Below are 12,671 nucleotides of genomic sequence, written 5' to 3' on the forward strand. Positions count from 1 at the left end.
TCTCTACCTCTATCTCTAGCTCTAGTTCTATTTTTAGCTCTAGCTCTTTATCTATATATATATAGAGAGAGAGAGATAGCAATTATGTTCTATGTATCAGAAAGCTGGACAACTAGGAATAACAGAAGAAAAATTAATGCCTTTGAGCTGTGGCACTGGAGAAGAGTATTGAATATACTGTGCACTGTTAAGAGAACAAACGTTCATTCTGGAGAGTTTGAAACCAGGCTGTTTCTTTGGAGGCAAGGATTCTGGAGCTCTGTCTGACATACTTTGGGCAAGTTGCAAGGGGGGAACAGTCCTTAGAGAAGTACATTATGCTTGAGAGGGTGGAGGGACAGCACAGGAGGGGAGGACCCTCAATGAGATAGATTGACTTTGTGACTCTAGTAATGGGCATAGGTGTGTTGGAGACAGTGAGGTTGGCTCAGGATAGAGCAGGGTTCAGAGCAATTGTACATAAGGTCACTACGAGTAGCAGGCGACTTGACGACAAGTAACAACAACAACAACAACAACAACAACAACAACAACATATATTGTTTTACCTTCATATCTGGATGCAATTAATATTTGTTCACATTTAACAATATCATTAATAACACGTGCAAGCAAAATACTTCTGAAGAGAATTAAAAAAGAGCTAGAACAGTGCATAGACAGAGAACTTCTAGAAGTTCAAGCTGAATTTAGAAGAGGCTGTGACACCAGGAATATCATTGCTGATGTCAGATGAACCTGAGCTGAGAGCAGAGAATACGAGAAGAATGTCATTTTGTGCTTGATTGACTATAAAAAGGCATTTGCCTGTGTGGATCATAACAATTTATGGCTAACACTGAGAAGAATGGAATCCCAGACTATTTAATTGTGTCCATGCAAAACCTATGCTTATATCTGGATATTTTATTTGTGCAAGTTCAAATAGAGACTTAAGAAAATTAAAAGAAGTCCACAAGAACCAAAATATGATCTTGAATCTATCCCACTTTAATTTATAAATCATCTTAAGAATAGGTTTGAAGCATTGAACACCAACGATCAAAGACCAAATGAGTTGTGGGAGGACATTAAGGATATCTAAGAAGAGAGCTAAAGGTCACTATAAAGATAGAGGAGAAAGAAAAAAGACAAAATAGATGTCAGAAGAGACTCTAGAAATTGTACTAGAGCTTTGAGAAGCCAAAACAAAGGGAAAACATGCTAAAGCAAAAGATATGAACAGAAAATGTCAAAGGACAGCATGGGAAGATGAAGAAAAGTACTATAATGGAATATGCTGATATCTAGAATTGAAGAGTAAAATGTGAAGAGCTTCTTGGCATTTCTCAAGCTGAAAGAATTAAAAAACAAATTCAAGCCTTAATTTATGAGAGATATTATGGTCTAAATGTTGAATGATCCAGAAGGCATCAAAAGAAGAGGTGGGGGGAAAGACTCATTGTACCAAAAAGAACTGGCAGATTCTGAACTAGGTCAGGAAATACCATATGATCAAGAGCCAATGGTGATGAAAGAAGTTATAACTGCAATAAAGACACTGGCAAAAACTGCCCCACAACACTCTAGAAATTCATGGTATACCAACTGACATGTTTCAAATAACAAATGCAGCCCGGGTTGTGCTCACCAGTTGTGCTCACCAACTGTGCCCAGGAAATTTGGAGGACAGCTGCCTGGCTGACTGACTGGAAGTGATTAGCATTTGTTCCCATTCACAAGAAAGGTGATCTAACAGAATGTGGAAATTACTGAACAATATCATTAAAAAGACACACAAGCAAAACACTGCTGAGGACCATTCAAAGACATCTAGGTCAGTACATAGAAAGGAAACTGCCAGTAATTGAAACTGGATTCAGGAGAGACTATAGCAGTAGGGATATAATTGCTAATGTCAGAGAGATCCTAGCTAAGAACACAGAATACCAGAAGAATGTCTATTTGTGCTTTATTGACTGTGCAAAGACATTTAACTATGTATGTAATAACAAGTTATGCCTAACATTGAGAAAAATGGGAATCCTAGAACTCTTAATTGTGTTCATTTGAAAGCTGATCTAGACCAAAAAGCTGTTGTGCAAATAGAGCTAGGGAATACCACATAGTTTAAAATGAAGAAGGACATGTGTCAGGATTGTATCATTTCTCCATACCTACCCAATCTCTATTCTGAGAAAATTATTCAAGAAGCTGGACTCTGAGAAATATGGCATCAGGATTGAAGGAAGACTCATAAACTTTGGTGTGTAGATGACACAATCTTGCTTACTTAAAGTGAGGCAGACTTTCTGAAACAGTTTTGGCAAAAGATGAAACACTGTGGTCTTCAATATGAATTGCATCTCAATGTCATGAAGACACAATTTCTCACCATTGGACCAATAAGTGACACCAAGAGAGATGGAGAAAAAACTGAAACTGTCAATAGCTTCATTATTTGAATACACAATAAACTCTGTTGGAACTAGCAATCAGGAGATCAGATGTATTGTCCAGGGAAAGTCTGCGGTCAGGGACCTCTCCAAATTTCTGAGGAGCAATGATGTTAGTTTGAGGACTAAGGTACACCTGATTCAGATTATCATATTTTCCATCGCTTACTCTGCACCTGAGAGCTGGACAACGAATAAGGGTGACGAAGAAAAATGGATGACTTCTAACTGTGGTGTTGTAGGAGAGTACCGAATATCCCATGATATGTCAAAAGAATAAACAATTATGTCTAGGACAAAGTGAAATCAGACTACTCATTAGAAATAAGGATAGAAAAGCTTCATCTTGCATACTTTGGGAATATTGCTGGGAGAGGCTATTTCTTGGAGAAGGTCATCATGTTTGAACAAGTGGAGGGATGGCAAAGGAGAGGAAGGCCTCCTACCAGGTGGATTGACACTGTGACTGCAATAATGAGTTCAAGCGTGTCAGATACTGTGAGGTTGGCACAGAACAGGGAAGAGTTTAGGTCTGTTGTTCATAGGGACACTATAGCTTATACTGGCTTAATGGTACCTAACAACAATATCAACAGAAGTATCAGTTGTTATTGTTGTTAGGTCCAACTGCGTCCACTACAACTCATAATGTTGCTATATGCCATCGAATCACTTGCAACTCATAGTGACCCTGGCTACATCTCTGAACCCTATCCTGTCCTGAGCCAGTCTCATTGACTCTGACACACCAACCTTCATTAACTCAGATACTTTATTAATCCATCTCACCAGGGTCTTCCTTTTCTGTGCTGTTCTTCCACTCTTTCAAGTGTGATATCTTTCTCCAAGGACTGGTCCCTCCTGGCCACATGGCCGAAGTGTGTGAGATGGAGCTTCAAAATCTTAGCCTCCAAGGAGAAACTAGGTTTAGCCCTGTCCAAAACAGATCAATTTGTTTTCTTGGCAGACCATGGTATGTTCAAGACTCTTTTCCATCACAACTCAAAAGCATCTATTCTTCTTCTGTTGTCGTTCGTTATTACGCAGCTATTTGATGCATAGCCAGTAATTGTGAAGACCATGGCCCGGATCAGTGCACCTTAGTCTCTAGACTGACATCGTTGCTTTTCAGTACATAGGAGAAGTCCCCGAGAGCAAATTTCCCCAGTGTAATATGTCTTTTGATTTCATGACTGCTGTTGCCAAGAATGTTGGTTGTGGAGCTGAGCAAGCTGTAATTGTTAACCATCTCAGTCTCTTCGCCACCTATCATGGTGCTGTCAATTGTCACAGTGGTGAGAATCTTTGTCTTGTTGATGTTGAGCTTCAATCTATATTGAAGACTACAGTCCTTGATCTGCAGCAGGCACTTCAGGTCCTCCTCACTTTAGCAAGCAAGGTTATGTCATGTGCATAATGTAGGTTATTGATGAGTTTTCCTCCAATCCTGATGCCACATTCCTCTTCACAAAGCCTAGCATCTCAAGTAATCTGTTCTGCATATGTAGATTGAAAAGTTGTGGAGACAGGATGCATTCCTGATGCAGTCTGTTCCTGATTTTGAACCATGCAGTGCTTTCTTACTCTGTCCTGAGGAAGGGAGTTCTGGTGGCCTTGTGGCAGGAAGCTATGCTGCAGTCCCGAAGACCTTTGGCTCAATGCCACCAGCTGCTCTGTGGGAGAATGATGGGTAATCGCCTCCTGTGCATGATTAACTGCCTCTGAAAACACACTGGAGGGTCAGCTATGGGTCGGTCACTATGGTGCATAACAACAACCCTGTTCTGAGGACTTCTTCCTGGTCTGAGTAAAGGTTTTACATGAGCACAACCAAGTGTTCTGGGATTCCCATTTTCCTCAAGGTTAGCCACAATTTGTTGTGATCTACACAGTCATATGCCTTTGTACAATCAATAAAACACGTGTAAACATTCCTCTGGTACTCTTTATGAGATCCACCTGACATTGGCAAAAACATCTCTAGTGCCACAATGTCTTCTAAATCCAGCTTTTATTTTTGGTAGTTTCCTGTCAATGTATTGTTCTGGTTGTTTTTGTATAATCTTCAATAGGATTTTGCTTGTGTGTGATATTATAGCATCCCTGTAAACAACAGATCTGTACCTTGCTCTATCATATACCATTCTTACGATCTCTGTCATGCCCAAGCCTGTTGCTGTAGCCACTATGTCAGTCCACTTCATAGAGGGTCTTCCCCTTTTTTTGCTGATCCTGTACCTTTCCCAGCATGCTATTTCTCCCCTAGGACTGGTTCCTTCTGCAAACCCACCCGAAGCAAGTGAGTTGAATTTTCACTATCCTTGCCTCTAAGGAGCAGTCAGGTTGCACTTCCTTTTAGACATATTTGTTTCTTCTCTTGGCAGTCCATAGGGTATTCAGTACTCTTCACTATCAGCTTAGAAATAATACCGTATCACAGTAAATGAGGCTAGAAGTTGGCTGAGAATCAGTGGCAGCTTGGCCATGGTCTTCTTAACATTCCCAAAGGATGATTCTTTTGTCTCTCCTCATGCGTGGAAATATTGAGTATTGCGTTATAGTTGCATCTTCACATGACCATCCTTCCTGTATCTGTTTGTCACTTCTCCCATTTTATAAGAACACTATATTCATTGTTAATATTCCAGCATGACTTCATGCTAACTGAAAACATCTTCTAAGGCCCAAGATCATATTCATAAGTGTATGGGTTAGAACTTTACCACCATATGTTTTAGAGATTCAATTCTATTCACAACAAATATAGAAGTTGGATCATAGCATAGGTATGAAATGGTATATGTATTTGGAAAGCAGTATTCTCTGAGTTTATTTAAACTTTTCAAATGTGTTAGGTTTTGTTTTTTTCCAAGTGTTTTGTAAATTTTTGAAAGAATATTTTTAAAATATAATGTTTGCATACTAAAAAGATAAACTTTTATATTCTTGAAAAGAGTGTTTATGATCCAAATCGTGTGCATGGTATTCTGTATACGGAAATTAGATTAAGTTTGCTAATATTTTTATATGCTTATTTATCATGTATTTGTTTTTTAGTTACTGAAAGCGTTTTGTAGATTTTCCTTCATTTGATAAATATTTGAAAAAAATGTTAATAAACTGATCAAATTGGCAAGAGTGTCCAGATGAATTCAGTATTTTATTATGATGGTGTCTCTTTTTAAATTTAGAAATACTTTTATCTTAAAGCAAACCTGCATGATCTTAGATTAGGTAATAGTTCGTTAGGTATGAATACCTAAAGCATCAAGAACTAAAGGACAAAGAGAAATTTAATTTTCTTGAAAGTTAACAACTTTTATGCATCAGGTGGGTCAAAAGACAATGTACAATACAGAAGAAAATATTTGAAAATTGTATATCTCTAAAATCAAAACCTAGTGCAGTGAGTTAATTCTGACTCATAGAAAAAAGTTCTCAGGCTATAAATATTGAAGATAACATTTTTCTCCTGGGGAGTTGCTGGTGTATTTAAAATCACTGATCTTTTGATTACCAGCCCAAAACGTAATCCACTATAGTATCAGGGCTACCCAGAATGTATAAAGTACTCTTTTAACTTAATAACAAAAAGTTAAATAATCTAACTTAAAAGTGAGCAAGGGCACTATGGAAGGTGGTCTGGTGCTTTCTCAAAATGTTAGAAATTGAAATACTATTCGACTCCACAATTCCACTACTGAGAATATAACATAAAGATATCAGAACTGTGATCAAACAGATGTATGCACACTCATATTTATTACTGCATTATTCACAGTAGTAAAGAGATAGAAGCAACCTAACTGCCGAACAACAAATGAATTATTAGAAAAACTATGGTATATTCACACAATGGAGTACTTTGCAGTACTGAAAAACAATGAACTCGTAAAACATCACACGAACAACATGAAGCTGGAGGACATTATGTTGAGTGAAATATTTCAGTCACAAAAGGACAAATACTGCATAACACCACTGTTATAAAACAGGACTGACATTGGGAGCTGGAGGGTACCTAGAGAGGAGAAAACAGCACATAAAGGTACAAGTCTGTGAACGTCTCTCTGAAAAGGCCAGGGGGAGTGAGAATAGGAGTATTTCCTGCTCCAGTACAGAAAGCAGATAAAGAGCCCATAGCCTAGCCCCAAGGTGCCTGTAGAACCCCACCAGCAGCAAGAGGTTCACATATTTGTTACTGACTCACAGACTCAGTTATAGTACTAATGATGGGATTTATTAAGGAAGTGAGCAGGGGAGGCAAAGAATATCTCACAATACAAGTCCAGGCTTTAATCTAACAGTTCCAAGTTAACTCTCATCAATTAGTCCAGGCTCTGGTTTCAGTTAACTAGTCAAATCCAAATCATCCAGCAAGGCTTGCCTCAGAACAGTTTTAAGTCAACTTCTCCTTCAAGCATGCAGCAAGAACTGCAAAATCCAACTGTGGCCAGCACAAGTGCAAGAAGCCTCAGGTCACACCTTGTCACAGTTTCCCTGCATCAATGCCCCATTCTCTCTACCACTAGGATCTCACTCTCACCATAGCCTTACCGCTAGATGCCTTGTTTGCCTCAGGTCTTGCCGTCCAAAGTGGAAAGCACACTTACTCTAATCCTAGTCCCATGTAAACCACTCTTTATCTTATCTTAGTTCCTCAGCTGTTAGTGATTTATAAGACCATATGTGGTAGTTGTAGCTGGAGATCAGAGGGGCTAACTGTAATGGCAAAAAAAAAAGGCAACTTTCAGGCTAGCACCATGGGGGAACTAGGAAAAGAGTGGAACAGATGAGGGAAAGAAATGTTTATAAGGAATATATGATTATGACAACAGTTTAGAATAAAAGGTGTACTGCAAAGTGGACTGGGGAAGAGGAAAGGGAAGATAAGAGAAGGGAAGGGGGAATTTATGCAGTAATGAATGACTATTTTTTATAAAAAAGAAAGTGAACTGTGAGAAGAAGGGAAAGAGAGGGAAAAATGTACAGAAGTGAATGAATGAAAAGCCAACTTTTCTGAGAACTTTCATTAAAATAACAATTAAAAAATTGAAGAAAAAATCCCCCAAAACAAAACAAAACCAGAAGCAGTGTTGACTGTGCTAACATATTTATGCTAATAAATTTAGAAGAAAACTACCTGACCAACCAACTGTGAGAGAGAGCACTTCTTATGCCCATTAAAAGAGAGAGGGGGAAGAGGGAGTGAGGGAGGGGGTAAGAGAGAGAGAAGATCTGATGGAATATGGACATTTTAAACAATATCCTTAATATTATTACATGGGTTAAACCAGGCTACTTCTTGGAGGCAAGGATTCTGGGGCTTCATCTGACATACTTTGGACATGTTGTAAGGAGAGATAGGTCCTTGGAGAGGGACATCATGCTTGGGAGGGTGGAGGGACGGCACAGGAGGGGAAGACCCTCTATGAGGTGGACTGATTCAGTGACTGGGGTAATCTGGATGGGTGTGTCAGAGGCCATGTGATTGGCACAGGATAGAGCAGGGTTTAGGGCTGTTGTACATAGGGTCGCTATGAGTCGCAAATGACTCGATGGCACATAGCAACAACAACAACAAATTATTTTTAAGGATTATGAGTTAAAAGATGGTTGAAACAGTACATGGATAGGGAACTGCCAGAATTCAAGCTGGATTGAGAAGGGCCTGTAAAACAAGTGAAATCATTAATGATGTCAAGTGGATCTTGACTAAAAGGAGAGAATATTAGAGAGAATATTGAAAGATGTTTAATTTTTTCCTTATTAATTATGCAAAGTCAATTGACTGTGTACTGTTGGTACTGATTGAAATTATGCTGCACTAAAGACATTGGCAAAAAAGAAGACCCCACGAATTGGTGGAATACCAATCATGGTATTGATTGACTGATGTAGTCCTGGACATGTTCACTAGTATATTCCAAGAAGTTTGTTGAAATACAGCCACCTAGTCAACTGATAGGAAGAGACCTATATTTATTTGGCTCCATTTAAGGAAAAAAAAGAAGAGTGCTCCAACAGAGTAGGAGATTGTTGAACAGTGTTACTAATATCACATACAAGTAAAGTTTTACTGAAGATAATTAAAAAATGCCTGAGACAGAGAACCTCCAGAAATTCAAGCTAGATTCAGAAGTGGTCATGGGATAAGGGATATCATTGCTGATGTCAGACAGACCCTGGGTGAAAGCAGAAAATATTAGAAAGATACTTACTTATGTATGCATCAGAGAGCTGGACAATGAATAAGGAGTACAAAAGAATTGATGCTTTTGAGTTGTGATGGTGAAGAAGAGTATTGAACATACCATGGACTGCCATGAGAACTAACAAACCTGTCTTGGAGAGGGTGAAATTAAGTTGCTCTTTGGAGGTAAATATTTTTAATTTCTTGTCTTTTACACTTTGAGTATGCTGCCAGAAAAGACTAGTCTTCGGATAAAGACATCATACTTGGAAGAATGGAAGGATTACACATGAGAGGAAGATCCTGGAAGAGATGGATTGACACAGTGAATGGGATAATGGGGTACGTGTGTTGGAGATAGTGAGATTGGCTCAGGATAGGGTAGGTTTCTGAGCTGTTGTTCATAGGATCACTATGAGTCACAAGCGGCTTCATGACACATTACAACATCATCATAAGAAATTATGTATAACATTGAAAAGAATGGGAATTTCGTAACACTTAATTGTGCTCATAGACCAGAAAGTAGTTGTTTGAACAGAACAAGTGGACACTTAATGGCTTAAAATCAGGAAAGGCATGTATCAAGGTTGTATCATTTCTCCAGTACTAATATATATATAATAATTTAAGAAGTTCGACTATAAGAAGAGGGATGTTTAGAGGAAGACTAAAAATCCTAGGTTATTCATATGATACAACTTTTCTTGCAGAAATTAAGAATATGTAAAGAATTTACAGGAGATAAAAATTTGTAGTCTTCAAGATGGATTATATCTCAACGCCAACTACCAGTAGTTGAAGAAATTTCCCCCCCATGCTGTATCTTTAATTTTGTCCTTTTAATTAACAGCACCTAGAGATAATTTCTTCCATTGCTCTGTTTTGCAGCCAATTTCGTGTCTTTCTTCAGCAATGGTAAGGTGGATACCCTTTCCTTAGGGAAGAGAATTTCATGGTTTATTTCCTTTGCCAATAACAAAAATGTTGAAAAGCTGAGTGACAAAGCTGTTGCCATTGGCATCTTTCACATGAACCACATCTAAAGATGTCTCTCTCTCTCTTGGTGGTCACACCAATTCACAGGTTACCAGTATCAAACTTGATGAAATCAGTAATCTTTCCAGTCTCCAAATCAATCTGAATTATGTCATTCACCTTGGTGACAGGACCAGGGTAGTGGATGGTTTGACCATCCTGGGTCACCAGATGAGGGATTCCTTTTGTGCCCACCCAGATCTTTCTTAGTATAACTTGTACTTTGCTTCCTCAGGTGGCAAGCAGTGAACAGCAAATCAACCGTTGGTGTCACAGTTTACTGTAAAATTCTCTCCAGTCTTGTCAATGCTGATCACATCCATAAAACCAGCAGGATAGGTTATATCAGTTCGGACTTTGCCATCAATCTTAGTGAACTGCTGCGTGCAGATCTTTTTTTTTTTTTAATTTCATCTCCTATCAGAGCATACTTACCTCTGTTTCTTAAGAAAATGATCAACGGCAGACATTCTCTGTTTATGAGGACCAGTAGATGGAAGCAGAGCAAGTAAGTTTGTCCAGCATCCAATGCTTTGGAGCTGCTGCACACTTCAGATGATTCTTGGGACCATGAGCCATGGCTTCGCTGGGTACGGAAAGAGCAAGGTTGAAGTTTTTAAGGATTTACTTTTACTTGGATCCACAATCAACGCCCATAGTAGCAACAATCAAGAAATCAGAAGACATGTTGCAGTGGGCAAAACTGCTATCAAGAATTTCTTGAAAAACAATGTATGAGAGTTTAAAGTAAGCCAGTATATAATAAAAATGTTATTAAAAAAATAAAAAAAAACATGAAAACACAAAAAGAATCTTTTTCAAGTGCTAAAGAGCAAGGAAGTCAGTTTAAAGACTAAGATGCAACTGAGCCAAACTATGGTGTTTTCATTTGCTTCTTAAGCATCTGAAAGTTGGACAATGAATACAGAAGACAAAAGACAAAAGAAGAATGAAGCCTTTGAATTGTGGTATTGGAGAATAGGATTGAATATCTCATGGACTGCCAAAGCAATAAACAAATCTGGAGGAAGTACAACAAGGGTGCTCATTAGAAACAAGGATGGTAAGAGTTTTCATGTCACATAGTTTAGGCATTTTGTCAGGAGATGACAGTCCTTAAAAAAGTCCATCTTTTTGGGAAAAATAGATGGTCAATGAAAAACAAGAAGACTTTCAACTTGGTGGCTTGACACAGTGACTTTAACAATGGGATGGAGCATGGCAGAGATGGCTGATAAGGATGGCTCAAGCGAGGGCAAGGTTTTGATCTCTTATTCATAGGGTTGCTAGGAGTTACAAACCACTGAATGACACCTCAACAACAAGTTCATCCATTCGATAATCCAAGAAAATTATGTCCAACGAAATTCATTCCACTATAACAAAGTATACCTCTCTATTTTCTAGTTATTTAGACATCATTATCTTCTTTCTCCTTATTTTCTTGGTCTCAATATTAATTTTGGCTCTATATTTTCTCTTCTATCCTTTATTTACCCCTCTTATTCTTTTCCAGGTTTAGAACTATTTCCACCACTGTGCCCTTGGTACCCCTATAGGACTTGTGACATCTTTGTCTCTTTCTTTATGTGAGTAAAATATTCTACTTCATCTGCTGCTTCCTTGTACCTCTCCCTTCTAACTTCTGGTTCTTTACTCCTATTTTGTTTACTCAAAATTTATTTACCCAAGAATAGGGTTACGGATGCAATACAATAGTTTCTTTAATTTTTAATGGAACTTATTATACCTCTAATTCCTAAAACATAAAACAATATAAAAGAGGAAGAACATATACGCTTGAACTATTTCCAAGATATTTGGAAATTTACACATATAAAAGAAGTTACAAAGGTCTTCACTATCTATTTTCCAAAGGATGATTCATCAGGTGTTGTTATATGCCATAGAGTTGCCCTAAACCCTGATCTATCCTGTGCCAATCTCACTGTCTCTGACACACCTACCCCAGTCACTGAATCAATCCACCTCACAGAGGATCTTCTTGTCCTGTGTTATCCTTCCACCCTTCCAAGCATGATGTCCTTATCCAAGGACTGGCCCCTCCTTGCAACATGTCCAAAGTATGTCAGACTCATTAGGTGCTAAATAGAAAATAATAATCAAGAGACATGGAAAGGGTTTTCACATTTGGATGGCCAACAGACACATGAAGAAATGCCCAAAATCAGTGGCAATAAGAGTGATGCAGATCAAAACCACAAAGAGATACCATCTTACCCCAGTAGCAGTGGCAAAGTTTATCAACACAGCCAGTAATAAATGTTGGTGAGAATGGGGCAAGATAGAAACTCTTGTACATTGTTGGTGGGGTTGTAAAATGGTACAACCACTCTGGAATGCAGTTTGGCATTTCATCAGAAAGCTGAACATAGAAATTATATACAACCCAACTCTTCCACTGCTTGGAATATACCCTGTGTTAAAGAGAACTGAGGCACAAATGGAGACTTGTACACCAATGTTCATAGCAACTTTATTCACCATTCCAAGAATATGGAAAAAGCCCAAATTCTGAACCACAAAGGAATGGACTGAAAAATTATGGTACATTCATGCATTGAAATAGTATACAGCATGCAGGAGTAATGATTTTGTAAATTACTATGTAACCATGAGTCAGGAGTACATTATGCTAAGTGAACTTGGTCTCATAAAGGCAAATACTGTATAAGACCGTTACTGTAGAACGAGTATGAAGATCTGAGGTGGGAGGGAGGAGCAGAGAGGTGAGGATGGATGGGGTGGGGTGTTAATTATAGGGTCACACAATTTGATGGGGAGAGGGAGGAGTGGGTAAAGGAAAAGAAAAACAATGTATACAAAGTTTGTAAATAAACCAGTGGGTATGTATGTCAAGAAGACAAAGATTCTCACCACTGGACCAATTGGTAGCATCAGGATGGATGGTGAAGAGATTGAGATTGTTCACAGCTTCAGTTTGCTCGGCTCCACAGTCAACACTCTTGGCATCAGCAGGCAGA

General features: G+C 38.5%; 1 pseudogene; it reads right to left on the bottom strand.

The window, feature by feature from the left end:
- Nucleotides 1–9,484: 9,484 nt before the first annotated feature.
- Nucleotides 9,485–10,245, bottom strand: LOC102854462 (annotated as a pseudogene).
- Nucleotides 10,246–12,671: the final 2,426 nt, after the last annotated feature.

The sequence above is a fragment of the Elephantulus edwardii genome, unplaced genomic scaffold, assembly GCF_000299155.1.
Source record: "Elephantulus edwardii isolate Elephantulus edwardi_28Jun2011 unplaced genomic scaffold, EleEdw1.0 scaffold00167, whole genome shotgun sequence".
NCBI classification, from domain to species: Eukaryota; Metazoa; Chordata; class Mammalia; order Macroscelidea; family Macroscelididae; genus Elephantulus; species Elephantulus edwardii.